The sequence below is a fragment of the Astyanax mexicanus genome, chromosome 11 (assembly GCF_023375975.1).
Source record: "Astyanax mexicanus isolate ESR-SI-001 chromosome 11, AstMex3_surface, whole genome shotgun sequence".
Taxonomy (NCBI): domain Eukaryota; kingdom Metazoa; phylum Chordata; class Actinopteri; order Characiformes; family Acestrorhamphidae; genus Astyanax; species Astyanax mexicanus.
Genome location: NC_064418.1, coordinates 29,233,602 through 29,251,248, shown reverse-complemented (window position 1 = coordinate 29,251,248; position 17,647 = coordinate 29,233,602). Strand labels below are relative to the sequence as shown.

Sequence of the window (17,647 nt, the reverse complement as noted above, 5' to 3'; positions counted from 1 at the left end):
TATATCCTAATAAAACAGAGATGTTGTTGTTATAAATGTTCAAAGGGATTCTGCAGTAAATTTCACTTCCATTTCATTCTTATTTTTTGTTTTAATTAAACAGTCACAGTTCCAATTTATACACAGTAACACGTGCAGTAAAATGCTTTATATGCTTAAAATGCTCTGAAATTCTGTTTTAGTTACTTTTAATAGATTGTAAATAATCTCTTTCCCAATTGGGTGTCCAAATGGCTGACATTCAAAAGCAAAGCTGAATAACTCCTCATAACCTCAGTATGAATGAGTAGGGTTAAATAAAAAAAAAAAAAAAAAAAAACTGAAACCTGATGAAAAAGCAAGCCAGACTGATCCTCGTGATTATATAAATAAAAAATAAGAGAACACTTATAAATGATGATTTTTTTTTTTTTTTTTACCAAATTCTGCAATATAAATCAAGTGGGAGATGGATGATCTCAAGCCATCAAACCAAACTGAACTGCTTGAATTTTTGCACCAGAAGTAGCATAAGGTTATCCAAAAGCAGTGTGTAAGACTGGTGGAGGAGAACATGCCAAGATGCATGAAAACTGTGATTAAAAACACAAAATATTGTATTTTGGACTCTTAAAATGTATAATACGAACTTGTTTTCTTTGCATTATTTCATGTCTGAAAGCTCTGCATTTTTTTGATATGTCAGCAAATAAATGCTCTAAATGACAATATTTATATTTGGAATTTGGGAGAAATGCTGTCCATAGTTTAAAGAATAAAACAACAATGTTCATTCTACTTAAACATCTACCTATAAGTAGCAAAATTAAAAACACTGATTCAGAAACTAAAGTGGTCTGTTAATTTTTTTTAATTAAGAGACCACATTTAAATAAAGAACAGTTCACGGTTTAGGCACAAACCCACAGGACTTTCCTTTCTTTTACTTTTAATAAATATTAGATAGCTTAGATTGAAATGTAGCACTAGTAAAACTGCACCAGTAAAAAAAAAAAAAAAAATCACACAGCATATGTCTACAATTTACTAACCATGATGTCATTGCATTTGTAGAAACAATGCTATAAAGAAGGGCACTGTATCTATTTGACCTACATTCTTTCAGCTCAAAAAAGGGCTCTGTCCAACAAGAAACCACTGCCCACATTCCAGACCAGCACAGAACAACTGGAGGAATTACACGCAGTCCTCTCTGAAGGCGAGAAGATATTTGGCTCGTGTGTGTCTGCAACACAGCAAGTTCACACTGAGCCGAGTGTGCAGATGAATGAAACTTACTGACATGCCTGATGGTATCGGACGCCAGAAGTCACTAAAAGAGCTGATGGGGCAGCTGATAGAGCAGCAGTGAAAATCACTGTTCAAACACAGATTCGTCTCAGAGCTCTAACAAGCAGATCCATCAGTGCAGAAGATGATCACAAACAAGAAGGGCTTTCAGGGCACGGCAGACAGCTGTGATTAAAACCGAGGTTCAGTGCCATGTTCTATTACACCCATGTGCCCAGTTTGCATAGCATGAGTATTAACAAATCAACAGACTCAGCACAGCTGCAATCAAACACTAGCATACAACAAGCACTCGTTGTGTCAAACTGCCTTTAATGACTGTTGTTACTTTTCAGTTCAGTTAAACAGCTTTAAGTAATACAAGCTAGTAGTGCACATATCAGATTATTAGGACAATAGAAAATAGTATGTAAATAGTAAATGTGAAGTCAGCCACCATCTCTTTTTGAACTGCTGCTGATGCAAAAAGTGCAGCGACTTGGTTCCGATACATCAGCTAACAGATGCCTTGTGCTGATCTACATCCCCCTTTGGAGTGATGATGCAAGAGAGCATCTTCTACCCACAAAGAAAGAGCAAGGTCAATTGTGCTCTCTCAGGGCTCCGGAAGCTATTGGCAAGCATTGAGTAGCATATTTAAGACCTGCTACTGCAAGTACATTTGCTTGCATCTTTGATTTCTGTTATTGTGTATATGGATGTATAGCTTTATCTGTAGAAGGGCAGAATGTGTGCTTAAAGCAACAGAGGATAGGAAATGACAGAATAATGCTGCTAACAAACACCAGATTTAGGCTGGAAATATATCAACAAGCTATGTAAACAAGAGAAATGCTTTACTAAACAGACATCACTTAACATTTCAGTCAAACCCTGATGCCTGATGCTGTGCGTCACACAGTAGACCATGACCAACCTGAGGAGAAAAGTACAGAAAACCTAAAAATCCTATTCTCATCTCATTTCTATGACAGTTTTTGTACCCCGATCTGAAATTATAACATACACAAAAAATGTTCTTGCTTTTTCTCCTTTAGATAACTGGGTGTGTATTGTCCTACGTGGCAGATTTAAAGAGCTGGAAAAAGTGAATGTGGACTGACATGCTGTGGGTTGCAGGAAGGCTCCACGCCTTAGAACGGTCACCCTTAATCGCCAGTGACAGTGGACTGCCTATTGGGTGCAACAGTGAGTCACATTCAAAGAACGTTACCACAACATAACACAGTGCACGGTACATTAACACAAACCATCCTAGTGCTCCAAAACACTGCAACCTATTTCCCTGCCTCCTGCAGAACTGGCCCGAAAAGACAAGTTATAGCATGTTCGGAGAGAAAAAAACGGGAGAGTGAGAAAAGACTGCTGGAAGGACGAAAAGGCTGAAACAACACTAAAATATTCACATTAACACACATCCTGCAGGTTTTAACATGCTCGCTACTGAGAGGATTTGTCCCAGTTTGAAAGGGTTCACCCGAAACTACGTGGACAGAAAATGTAGCTTTAGCCCGAATCTGATATGACAGGAACAGTGTAAATCAAGGGAAAAAGAAGGCAAGCCATTTCTCCCAGCACTCTGTCTGATTTAGGTCACTGAGTAATTGTGCATCATGTGCTGTTGCTATGCCAGAAAAGCCATTCCATGCTGCAGAGGCTCTGGGAAAGAGAGTTACCCAGTTTTACCACATGCACAGTTCGAGCCACTACATTCACACATGGGGGGAGTCCAAAGCCACAGCACCACTGAGCTATGGAAATTACAGCTGAGCTCAAATATCGGGTTGATTTGAGGGTGTAAAATTTCACAGTAAAGACGGAGTGCCAGTTTACGAGTGACTGTGTTCTCTGTGTTTAGTGGTGCTGTCCCTAAAATTTAAAACACTACTCCCTGTGCGCAAAGTAAAATAAACAAAATAAAATAGGCATTCAGTATTCTGAAAATATGGCCCTAACACCAAGAAGCATTTGATTAAGTAAATGAGCTAACTGAAACTCAAAATTGCAAAAATATTAAAATAAGGTTGCTTCAATATTATATTAGGCCTTGAGGATTTTAGGATTGCTTGTCATGTTGATATTTAGTTCATTGACTTTGATCAGTCCACAGAACCTTATTCCAAAATGAAGCTGGCTTGTCTAAATGTGCTTAAGGCTTTAGCATATCTCAAGCAGCTCTGTTTGTGGCGTGTGCTCAGAAAAGGCTTCTTCATACAGCCTCTCCTTGTGCAAAGTGAGCTAAATAGTTGAACGATGCACAGTGACGCCATCTGCAGCAAGATGATGTTGTAGATCTTTGGAGCTGGTCTGTGGGTTGACTATGACTGTTCTCACCATCCTTCTCCTCTGATTATCTGAGATTTTTTCTTGTTCTGCCATTTCAGGCCTTAACTAGAACTGTGCATGTGGTCTTCCATGTCCTCACCATTTTTCTCACAGTGTAAACTAACAGATTTTGGTATCCTTCTTCTAAACCATGATTTTGAAAAATCTTTGTTGTCAAGTCATTTGAGAGTTTTGTTTTAGGGCTTCCATGTTGCCACTCTTCAGAGAAGATGCAAAGAGGACAAAAACTTGAAATTGGTCACTTTAACTCTTTTTTCAAAAAATGGATTCACCTGTGTATGTAGGTCAAGGGTCAATGAGCTAACCCAACAAATTCTGTGTTCCAATAATTAGTGCTAAAGGTATTCAAATCAATAAAATGACAAGGGTGCCCAAATTTATGCACCTGCCTAATTTTGTTTAAAGAGTCATTGCACATATTATGTAAACCTATAAACTTAATTTCACTTCTCAAATATAACTGTGTTTGTCTGCTATATGATATATTCAACTGAAATTGCAGATCTGAACAACCAATGATTTATAAAAGAAATCGTGAAAATTAACAGGGGTGTCCAAACTTTTTTTATACCACTGTATGTAAAGAGAGTTTTTGCCTGTTGGCACAGAGTGTCAAGTTAAAACACGTTAAAAGCAAGCAGCTCTCAAAGTTTGTACATTTCTTAAGAGGAGCCCATTGGTAAGTAGCTTGGGTCTAACATATAACCACACTGTGTTACTGTACTTACACTGCTAGACGTGCTGCTATAAATGTGACATGGGAAAGATAAACAAACTCAACCTGCTTCTAAGAGAGCCGCTTTTTCCTAAAATAAACCCAAATTTTCTTATAAGAGTCTGGAATGCCTGCAATGCTCTCAGAGATTTCCTGTATGCAAGCTCATTCCAGTTTCATGCAGAAGTCTACTTTTAGCTTTTTAGCCTTCTCCTACCAAACCTTATTTCTCTCTCTTTAGAAAAGATGAAAAACACAGAAATTAACTTTGACATTCTGACACAAGTTTCTGACATACCACTTAAAACCAACAGCACATAAAAAAAAAACATCCCTTCTCGATCTTCATGCCACAGGACTTATAATAATGAAATTCTTCTCACATTCTGGCAGCTGTCAAAAATATACTGTATATGCTCACAGATACTCTTTTGTGCCCAAGGCACTGTAAGAGAAGGAAACACACATGAAACGGACCAACTAACACCGGAACACCAATAAGAACAAAGAGAAGCATGCCCTTGAGTTTAGTCCTTCTGCAAAATAACTCATAACAGAAAGTACTATACAGAATGAAAGGTCGAAAGTACTGTACACAACTGAATTGTTTCTTTTGGTGTTTAATAAAGATGCAACTCTACAGAGCCAAGAAACCAATAAAGGAAAGGTTTAAAATGATAATCTAAAGACAGTTACTTATCTAGACTATTAACAAAGGCGTAGAATGCTTTAGCTTTCCAGTGCTGCAGAGATTTAAAAGAATTAAAGTGAATAAACAGTGATGCCTATTTTGCAATAGCTGATTTAACATCAGCTTTCAAATGTTCTTTGTAAAAGAAAAGTGTATTAAGTGTATTAAGTATATTTAACATGTACCTAATTGTGTACTATTCTGAAACAACTTTATTTAAACACAATATAAAAGCATTAAAATTGTGCTTTTGAGTGTATTTTTTCATACAACTTCTGCAAACTTAAGTAGACTTAAATATATGTGTTTTTTAAACCCCTTTTTAAATACACTTGAAGTACATTGTAAATGCACTACATTGCGTATTGATGCACATATTGTGTACACCTTTTTGTGACTGGAAAAAAATACACTAATGCGCACTTTAGGCAGTATTTAATGTCACTATATTTATTTTCTATCAACACAATGTATAATTTAAAGCATTGTTTAAAAATACAGTTTGTGGAGATACCGAGAAAGTATATTTAATTTGTATTTCCATGAAGAACATTAAATAGAAAATGCATTTTTAGTATTATTTACCTAATTTAAACATATTATGATGCTGTTAGGTATACTTCCTTCTCACAAGGGGTTTGTTTAGGAACTTCTAAAATTATAAGTTATCAGTCAGCATTTGCAAATTCACATTGTGTATGCTCTGTTTGTTTAAAATATAAATAATAAATAAAAAAAACAACAATCAGGGTTTAGAATCTCAATCTTCTTATAACTTCAATGTATATTTTACTTATTAGTAAGTATTAGACTGGCTGTTTGGTAATAATAATAATTATATTAATAATAATAATAAATATTTTGATACCTGAAGACATTTGTATTATACAGTGTGTATTACAAAATTTAGATTTGCTGAGAGGCCTATAATTAAGAATAAAAATGTAAAAATATCTTTAAAATATACTGGTGATTTTCTACTGTGCATTTGCACAAGTATTATTTTCAAGTACGTACAAATAAATAAATAAATAAATAAGAGAACACCTAAAAATTAGAAGCTTCTTTGATTTTACCAAATTGAAAACCTCTGGAACATAATCAAGAGGAAGATGGATGATCACAAGCCATCAAACCAAGCTGAATATTTGGACCAGACATTGCATAAAGTAATCCAAAAGCAGTGTGTAAGACTGGTGGAGAAAAACATACCAAGATGCATTAAAACTGTTCATAAAAAAACACCTATATTAAACATGATTATGTACTTGTTTTTTTTTTGCAATATTTGAGGTCTGAAAGCGTTGCGCCTTTTTTTGTCATTTCAGCCATTTCTCATTTTCTGCCAAAAAATGCTCTAAATGACAATATTTTTATTTGGAATTTGGAAGAAATGTTGTCTTGTTGTTTTATTCTATAAACTACATGTTCATTGTACTCAAACATAAACCTATAAATAGTTAAATAAGAGAAACTGAGTCACAAAATCAGTTCTCTAGAGCTGTATAATTATAAAAAACATGAAAACATTATGCGTAAATACTCAGTCAGTTATGTGCTTTAGTGTAGTTCATAAGGTTCACATTACCCAGGCTGCTGTTTACAGGCTGCCTATGTCTCTGGTTAAAATGCCTTGATGCCCCATGTGGCTCTTCAGAAACACAATATTCTTTTAACAACGTCTCAACAATTTTTCATCAGACCAATAACATAATCGCCGCATTACCCAGCCTTAATTAACCATGAACTCAAACTCCAGCAGTTACACAATAGAGGAACCAGTTCTACCCTTTCTGCAAAAATGATCTTCTGGCCTCTTAACAGAAAGAGATAAAGTTCTGCTTGTGAAGCCTGGAGGAGGAAGTGTCTCGACAGATCACTGAGACCCAGCTCCTTTCCTCTTCTCCCCTCACCCATACTACTACCTCTGGGAACAGCCAGCCTTCCTGAAATAAGATTCTTGGGATATTTCACTGCATCCCCACAGTTTCTCAGTTTTCCCCTGCCAGCGCTTGATGAACTGAACCCTGAGTGCTCCGCCAGAGTTAAAGGAGCTGCAATTACAGTGAGCAAGTGATGAGAGGTATTTGGCACCAGACCACATCATCCATGGGCCGTGTCGGTGAGTTCACCATGCTGCGTCTCCATTCGTTAGACTAGTGATCAGCAGAAAACTAGACAGATATGTCTCTGGGTGAAATGAAAGGAAGCAAAAATCCCACACTTCCCCAAAATCATGACGCCTACTTGAGAGTGAAGTTCCTACTTTTCTATTTAGAAAATGCTGCAAAATGAATCAGTCAGAGAAATCTTAACATGAAAAGTTCTGGTAGATCTCCTAGTAATCGGGCATAGTTATTCATATATCTTAATTATAGTAAAATATTGCTGTGTACATGCTGTAAACACAAAAGGTATAGAACAATATTTATAGCAGTCATAAAAAAAATTACACGAGTTTAAAACTATAGCATTTAGTAGCAAGTGGGACACAACTCAATAACATTTGATTAAAAAAAGTAAGAAAAAGAATGGGGTTTTAAGTTGACGCAACAGTCTAAGAGTTGTTTTTTTTTTCTATTATTTAACCTATTATTATTTAATTTTACCAGGCAAGTCATTGAAAACATTCTTATTTACAATAACAGTTGTTTTTTTTCTGCAGAAGTTTGAAAGCCTGGTTATTGATCACACAGATTTGTCAGCATAATCATTGACTTTGTTTTATGCTGTATTTTTTGTAACTTCTGTGTTTTTAATTAATTACTTCTACTGTTTTTCTTAAGATGGTTTCCTTTAGAACATCAATCTGCCCAGGGACAGCAGATGAAAATTAGTCACATGGCAAAATCTGGCACATTTACATTATGAAATAATAATGTTGATCAATGTGTATTATCCCTGTTATTTAAATAAATAAAAATCAAATAAAAAAAAAACACCCCCAATCATCGAATGCAAAGCTAGTCACTGCAGGCATCTCTTAACCGACTTAACCAACTTGGCAGATGCATGCATGTGTTGTGAGCTCCACTTTCCCATCCACACGACAACAAATAATAAAAAAAATTACATTTCCACTGTTTTCAGAAAGCTTCATTTTTACTAAACCAAAACAGGGTGTCCATGTGGTATAAAGTCAAAACACCGTGAAAATTTGCATGTGTATGTGTTAATACTAACTGTGCCACATGAAGGCTGTATATAAACTTGGCTAGCATTCCCTGTGAGTTATTCGGACCTTTCAAAATAATGCTTTATTCACTATCAACTTATTCTTTTGAAAGAAAAAATATATATATATAAAATAGGTAGAACACAGGGCCTTGCTCTGTAATAACAGCTTTTAAACACCAGCAATTTTTACTTCAATCATTCACCAAAACATTTTTTCAGACCAGCAACAGGTTTGGACAAGAGGCAAAAAAAATCCCCTCGACCTTGGCAACTGTTCAAATTCCCAAAAGTAGCAATTTCTTTTCTTTTGTTTTACATACCTGACTGAAAAAAATGACTGGAAGAATTTTAAGACAGCTCAAAAACAATCATAAAATGATTTAGTTAAAAAAAAAAAGTGTACTGAAACTTCTTGGCAAGATTAAAAAGCTGCAGTGTTTGCCTTTCAGGCTGACCTCAGATCTGGTTTTCACCAGGCTGAGGCTTTGTGGCTTATCTGCTACCCTTCTGGGGACAACTTCAAATAGATTCTGTCATGGACACACCATCAATTTACTTGTGTACAAACCCTGTCATTTCACAGTCAAAGATGCTTCAGTGCAAACTGTGGCTAGAATATCTCTGCCATGTCTGATCTTTAACCCACCAACAGACTCAGCGCTTTAGATTTCTGTTTCAGTCGAAAGCTCCAGGCATAACAGATGGTAGAATAGCAGGGGGACGCTTTCTTGCTGTAAGTATTGTGGTTTTTCATCAGTTATAAAAGACATTTTTGGAAACTATAAATAGAAGAAGGCATCACAGAAACAGCCATGAGCTTTTCTTTCATCTGAAAGAGTAGAGCTTGGTAATGCTGATGAATTGCAGTTTTAACCACAGCTTGACAGGGATTTTCTATCAAATTGAGCAAGTTATTGTATTTTTCCATTCATGAGCATATGGTCTAAACCAAAGACTGTACAACACATGGACAGCCCAACATCGCTTCAAAAAAAAAAACAATGCCAACAACAGTTCAAGCTCAACAGCTTGACTCTTTGGACTATGATGCGACTATCTCCATGTGTTTCAATTGGCTGTGCTAATTCCCCCCACCAAAAAAAAAACATGAATTTAAACCATGATTCTGTTATATCATAAAAAAGAGGGGTTACACTACAGTAATTACGTGATTGACAGAGTCAGAAACGCTGTTTATTACATGGACTCGAAGCAGATTGGGGATTTAACTGGGCGGAAGCTTTGGTTGGAGTTGAACAGAGCTGAGCTTTTTACTGTAATCTGATGAAAATTAAAATATGGTCCAAAATAAAATACATAAAATGCACTTCTACTGTTGGAACTAGGGCTGTGTATTGGCAAGAACCTAGCAATATGATACCATAATACATGATAGGATTTATGGTTTAATATAGTACGGTTTATTGTGATAATGTAAGCAAGCCATTTTCCAATTTTCATTTCTTTCTTTTTTTTTTTTTTTAAGTGAGGAGGGGTCTGAAGATCATGGTTTAAACATAACACAGCATGACCCAGCCCATTTGTGGGATGTTTTGATTAATATACTGATTTAATGTACATTCATTCACCTAAAACAAAGTATCAATAATTTTTTACTTTTGGTTTGATGTTAATTATAAAAAAAAAAAAAAAACAATGCTGAGTTTTTGAGAATTAGCACAGTATCACAAACATAACATTGCAATTTTTTTACATGCCAAGTTAAATCATTACACTTACAGGGCAAACTAGGTAGACAATAGGTAAACATCTCTTTGCTTTTGGTTCTTTAGGTAGTGCTGTAAAGTCAATAAAGGTGGTCTCTGCTCAACAATGGTGGCTTAATTTCCATACAACAAAAAAAAATAGAACCATGATGTCCATGCTTATATACAAACATTCATCAAATATGGATCATGCTTTCAACCGAATAACACAAACATGGACCATTTCTGAGCTTCTGAAAAAAAAAAAAATTAAATAACCAAAACTGTTGCAACAAACCATCTTCAAACCCAAAAAAATATTAATATATAAATAAAATATAAATATTTAATAATATTTTTTTAAACAAGCAACCTGAGCCACTTTTTTAAAGGTCACCTTCCGCGAAAATCCGATTTTTCTTGTTTTTTGTGGAATACAGTAGGTCTCTCTGAGTTGAATGTGTACACCTGCACATTAAACTGTTTTGCAGCCCCCATTGTCTGCAGGAGCTAAGCAAAGAAATCCCCCCTCCCCCCCTCCGAAAAACGGGTGAATTTTGAATTATCTTTCTGCCTACGTAGGCAGAAACTCACAGACCAGCCCACCTTGGCTCGAGAAACTCCCAGAGGCGGAGCTGAAGCGACGCAACATCACCGCTCATCAGTTAGGAGGTGGGAGGCAGTGAGCGGCAGAGCGGTGGAGGGGCGTCGCAGTGCTCCTAGCCAATCAGAGGAGAGATATTTGCATGCTGTTTGCATGTATGAATATTCATGAGCAAAGCTGGAATCCGGTCATTTTGGACACACCCCTAAAACAGTCCATTAAAAAAGAGCTATACAGAGACACCTGAGCACTTTTTTTTTACAAAAACGGCTCACATGTCATTCATTCATACTAGAGACCACAACTAGACATTTTAAAATGAAAGAAAAAACGACGGAAGGTGACCTTTAAGTAGAAGCTGCAGTGTTTTTGTCCATGCTAATCCAGCTGTTGTGTACATATAAACACTACCACAGAAACTCCCTACAGCACTAGGCCTGTAAAGTGCAGAGGCTCCTACGTCTGTGCTGTGAAGTAGAGAGGCAGGTTACACAAGCAACAGCATGTTCCTTTGTGCGGTCTCCTAAAGCCTCAAGGTCAAAATAGCCATGTTTAAATGTTGCCCCAGTATAAAAAAAAAAGCCAAAGATGGAGGAGACTTTTACAGGAGATTATAAAAAATGGATTCAAGTACAGTTTCTGCAGTAGAAGATCAGCAGGGGTAGTTAATGTGGGAGATCTAAATCTACACTTATATTATGAGGAAAACATGAGCAAATCTAACCTTTCTTCTTCTTTTAAATTCTTTCAGCACTGTAAGAGCAAATATGTATGTAATACAATTGGTTTAATCCAAGTTTATCAATTAAATACAATGCAAGTGTGCACACGAGAATGATAATGGTAACAAATTACAGATATATTTTTTTTTTAATTGAAGCAGTGGTAGTATTCTTTTTCTGACACTTAAAACACTAAGTTAGTTCTATCCATGTCTGATCAAGGAAACATAGTGGTCTCATCTTCCAATAAAAAATAGAAAATAGAGCCCTGTGAAGTAAAATTACTGTTTTTGCAAATTCTTATTTCTAAATTTTCAAAGTTTTCTAAAGTCCGGCATTTTTCTGCATTTCATCATGCACAAGAGTTTTTGTGTTGATTGAAGCCACAGTTTCCCGTTTGATTCCCCCAAAACAATAGCACATTGTCTTAGAAGCATAAATGTATTCACAACCTCTGTGAGTCTCTGTAAGTTCTATACAGCATAAAGGGATTGAGAAACTCAACCGTAGCTTCATTCATTATCTTTCTAATATTGCCATCTTTCTTAAATTATCCAAATGATTTTCACATGCTCCTTTATTGGCAGCATATAAAAAATACAGGCTTCTTTTATACTATCCCACAAATTCCCTAAAAACAAAACAAATCACATTGATTAAATTCACATTTAAGCAATTTAATACATTCTTCATTTCTCAAACGACTGCGAATTAGCTTCATACAAAACTACTTACAGGTAATACAAGTTTAGTACTTGTACTTGATAAAGATCTTTGGTGTCATGCCACAGGAACCACAACTTGGCAGTTGAAAATGTATTACTGCTTACAGATCAAAAACTGCCACTATGATTGGTAAAACATTTTGCACACTTACACCAGTGTGGGCAAAACAAATAAGTCATAAACATCCAATACAATACAGTAATGATTTGAGTAATGACATAATACAATCATGAGACCTCAACTTCAATTATTACTCAATTTACTGCCATGTATATCAAACTATCAACAGATGCAATACATGCAACATGAACATCACAACTGCACAGCTGGATTCATAACAGTCTACTATAATCATACACTGAAATGGATCTTCCTCCCCATTCAAAAGACCCATCCAACCGAGCCAGTGGTCTAGAAGAGCTGAAAGTTTAGTGTTTTCCACAGAATGCTGGAGAAAGCTAGAGGTGCTGAGAGAGCAGGTTTTATGTGCAACTATGTGGAATGTGTCAGGAGTATTTTTGTATGAGGTTGCAACTTTGTGTAGACAGTCAAACAAAACATCTGACTCATCATTAACCATCAGTCTCTGGCACACAATGACCAGCGTTCAACACAAACCATGTACTTGAGTTAAAGTAGAGATACAAGCATAGTAGAAGTAGAAGTTCTCCATTTACACACTCACTTAAGTAAAAAGTCAAATGTACTTAGGTTTCAAAATAAAAGTACCATGAGTTATTAGGGCTGTACTTTTCACATTTTTGAATCAAAACGCAACAAAATTTTACTGTAGATAAAAAGACTACCGTTTATCTTGGCAAACCAATCTTTAATTAGAACAGATCGTCAAACAATTATCATGAGTACAAAACACTGGAATAAACAATTTTCATTAGGCACCAAGTGGGTACTAATAAGCTTTTGCACACAGGCAGATTTTGATTTTAAGATCATTTTACATCTTACATTTACAAGTTTACATGAATAATCAAAACTTATTTTAGCACAGGTTTACAAAAATTGCCTTTACTATACTGCAAAAACACAACTCTGGGGAAAAAAAGAGACCACTTGAAAAGAAAAATGATGAGTTTCTTTGAATTCACCAAATTGCAAACCTCTGAAATTTAATCAAGATGGATGATCACAAGCCATCAAACCAAGCTGAACTGCTCAGATTTTTGCACCAGGAGGGTCATAAATTAATCCAAAAGCAGTGTGTAAGACTGGTGGAGGAGAACATGCCAAGATGCATAAAAAAGGCTTATTCCACCAAATATTGATTTCTAAACTTATAAAACTTTATGAATATGATCTTGTTTTCTTTGCATTATTTGAGGTCTGAAAGATCTGCATCTTTTTCAGCCATTTCTCATTTTCTGCAAATAAATGCTCTAAATAACAAAATTTATATTTGGAATTTGGGAGAAACGTTGTCCGTAGTTTATAGAATAAAACAACAATGTTCATTTTGCTCAAACATATACATATAAATAGCAAAATCAGAAAAATTGACTGAGACACTGAAGTGGTCTCTTATTTTTTTTCAGAGCTGTATATATTGCATATATTCCATACTGCACTTATGAAGGAATTTATACTAAAATTTATACTAAAACTTTTAGAAATGTATACTTTTACAATTTTAAACTCTATGCTTGCACTAGATTGTTCTGTTGAACAGAGCAGTGAACAGCTATGTTACTGTAACCTGATGTAAATGTAAATCTTTTTTTTAATAAAATACCTAAACATAGACACTCTATGCTTGGCCTGGGTAGCTATGTCCAACAGGTTAAAATTAACTCAAAACATAGTATTTGGGGAGTTGCTTCATGTTTCTTTTGGTTTGAAATTCTATGTTTCCATGCACACATAAGCCAAAACTGTGAAAGTAAACAATCACCCAAAAAGAAATGCAAAAAGTTTATTAAAGTACAGATAGATCAGACAACTATAGCAGTACAATAACAAATTATATGTACTTTATTATTCTCCACACTGCCAACGACATAAGTGACCACAACATTTATAAAAACCTCACACTGACCCCTTTCCTCAGACTTCAAACGGAACAAGTAAACCCACAAACTTAAAGGGAAAACAATCATAAATTTACAGAAGAATCAGCACTAATAGAAACACAGACATAAGCAAATACAAAATCCAACTCAATTTATCTTAAAGTCAACAAACCCAGTTCAGTGTTTTTCAGAAGCAGTTTCCTCAGTCTCAGTGCATCAATGTTAAAAGCATTAGCTCACCACATCTGTTGACCAGAGCAACCTCACAAATTAGGGAGTCTAAATACAACATTGGAGCCACGTGAGCAATTGTAAAAGGCAGGAAAACAAGACTGCAATGACTTTGCCATTTAATCACTATGTCTTGGCTTGGGCACCATGTCTTTATGTCTAAATATAATAAACAGATCAATACAATATTAAGAAAGCACTCATAGATAGCACATTAAAGCAAGCTGTCAGACTAAACAACCAGAAGAAATAAAACTACAGTAGTGGTCAGATGTTTGAACACACTCATTATAAAAAATTATCATCATATTAATAGTGGGATTTCAATTGTTGGTTGATCTATAATTCTGGGGCAGAATGAGTGTGCAATATTTAATAGGTACTGTAATTTATATATTTAATATGTACTGTATGTATAGGGTCAATATTATACATATATGAACTTGCTCTGCCCATATGGAAAAGTTTTTGTTTGACAGCACTTACAGTAATGAATAGATTGCTAATAATGATCAAGAAGCTCAGTGCAGACCTGAGATGAATGTCAATTTACACAGTCAGGAATGCCTTTTTTGGTGCCATTTTTGGTGCAACAACTGTAGATAATTCACGTAGAACATCCATTTAAACATACCTTACAAAATGTAAGTAAAAGATATTGGGAGGTGTGGCCACAACATTAAATCCAAACCCCAGCTAAGGGGAGATTGGTTTGATGGTCAGAAACAATCCAATAACCACCAAGGCACAGGCCTTCCATGATTTAGAAGGGGCTGCAAAATGCTAATGAATAACATTCAAATGCTATGTACAAAAATGGGGCACTGTGACACCTATAATTAATTGAAAGTACACATTATTCACTGCCCTAGCGCGTAAGTGAATACATAAACAAAAATAAATAAAATTACACCAAACCTTCAGCCATGTTCTGCTGGCATTGCATGCATGTCCTAATAAATCCAGACACTTATTACAATTAGTGAAAAACACCTACAGGTACCATATTTTTTGGACTATAAGGCACACTTAAAAGCCTTTAATTTTCCCAAAAATCGCCAGTGCGTCTTTTAATCGGGTTTGCCTTGGTTATGAATTTTACCAATCAGGTTGTAAGAAGCCGTAAAGTCACTCTGCTAAAATGCAGCACTATATAGGAGTTTTAGTTTAGTTCTCCAGCTCCAAGACTCGAGAACAGCATTACCATTAGCATTAGCCATTTTTGGATGTCAAATCTCACAATATAGGATCTGAAAGAATTAACAGATTCTCATCATTTTATTGTATATGCTTTAGGACCTGAATGTTCAAAAAGTAATGAGCATCTGTTCTCAGTGAAAAAGAACACGGTTGTTTGGACAATTCCCTTAGAATCTAATACAGGAGCCTGGGGCTTCCTGAAGGTCTTCCTTCATCAGCACTGGGTTTACACAGCTGGGCTTTATATTTTCATGAAGAGAAAGATCTGAACCAGTCCAGCTAATAAAACCAGTTACTAGTTAGACTGAAGTAGCAAAAACAGTAGTATCAATCGCTACACTAATGCTTTACATTTGGCATATTAAACTGTATGACTTAGGAATATGGATAAGAATACATGACAACAAGCAGCCCTCCAATAAGATTACCATACTGACTTCATTCCAGTCCGTTTCCTTGGTCTGCAAATATGGACGGAATCTGTTTTCAAGTGCTGAAATGAACCAATTACCCAAATGAAGAAAAAACAACACCTCAGTTCTGTCAGTGTATTTCTTAAGTCACATGGGGTTTCCTATCTGGGTGATTCTCACGAAATCAGACTAATGAGGTGGCATTAAGGAGTGTGATGAACAGGTAAATGCTATCAATTTGGGAAACACTGGTTTATAAACATCTCATCAAAGGCTATATTGGAAGTGATTAAAAGTAGACATTGTGATATTTTAAATTATATATTTTTTATAATTTAGTGTGAAATTCTCAGTACCGCAACGCGTCCATTGCTGAATCTCGGCTCTTCAATTACACAATTTTAATATTTAAAATAAATAAATAATAAAAAACTTAAATGTATCTCATAAAGTAAATTGTTACAGTCAATAAAAATGTATTACTTGGAATTCATTGGTAAAAGAAAAGAAAATATTTAGAAAAATAACTTTGGTCAGAACCAATGTTCTCAGCCTCCGCAACAATTTTCAAGCACCATTTAAGACCACAAGGAACAGAAAAAAAACAGCCATTTTGAGAGGGGGGACACCTTTTAGTATGACACCCAAGATGGCTACCAGGTAAGCACCTAATTTTATACCTCTCCAGATAAATGTTAAAAACTTGGTTGTCAGCGAGCATACACAACTTTTTGTTTCTCATTACCGAAACAGCTAGTTTTTAATGTTTAAAAAAATGAAAATGTTATTGTGTTTTGGGAATTTTTAAGGTTTTTAAAGTCTAAATACAAAAAGCTAGCAAAAGTTTAGCCAGGCATCATGGTGGCCCCACAGAGATCAAAGAAGGTTAAGGTCCCTCATACTCCGCAACAGCCTTCTCATACACCGCAACAATTTAAGGCCTGTTGCGGTAGAGAGATTCACTGTTGCGGTAAAGAGAAATTAATGTTTTAAGTGACATGAACTTATATATATATATATATATATATATATATATATATATATATATTGTTTCATAAAAAAGCCTTTATTTACTTATAATAAACAATATATAAAACAATACATGATGCAATTTCAGATAAAAAACAGATTTATGTAGCAGGGCAGTGACACCCATATAACTTCCGCATAAGATATAAAAATAATATATAAAAATAATAATAATAATATATATATATATATATATATATATATATATATATATATATATATATATATATATATATATATATATATATATATAATTTTCATATATATAATATATACATTTCATGAAACAACTTATTGTTATAAACTGTTAATAAAGGTTGTTTCATGAAATTTATTTTTATAAACTTTTATTGTTATAAACTGTTTATATGTATATATATATATATATATATATATATATATATATATATATATATATATATATATATATATATACACATTTTATGAAACAACCTTTATTAACAGTTTATAACAATAAAAGTTGTTTCATGAAATGTATATATTATATATATGAAATTATATATATATACACACATATATACATTTCATTAAACAACTTTCTTTAATTTTATCTTTAATTTTAATTTAGTTGCACATTGATGTTTACATTTTTCATGAGATTAATGCTTAATACAAAGATGTTTAATGAGATGTTGAATTGCTTGTTTCATACTTAAATATTTAATTTCAATTTAGTTGTACATTGATGTTTATATCTGTCATGAAATTAATACTTAATAAAAAAGTTGTTTTATGAGATGTTGAATTACTTA

At 34.6% G+C, this 17,647-nt stretch overlaps 1 protein-coding gene across 1 annotated transcript in view; it reads right to left on the bottom strand.

Annotated features, from left to right (window-relative positions):
* Nucleotides 1-17,647, bottom strand: part of itgb5 (integrin, beta 5) — a 66,563-nt gene that overhangs the window by 13,487 nt on the left and 35,429 nt on the right. The gene's annotated exons all lie outside the window — the stretch shown is intronic.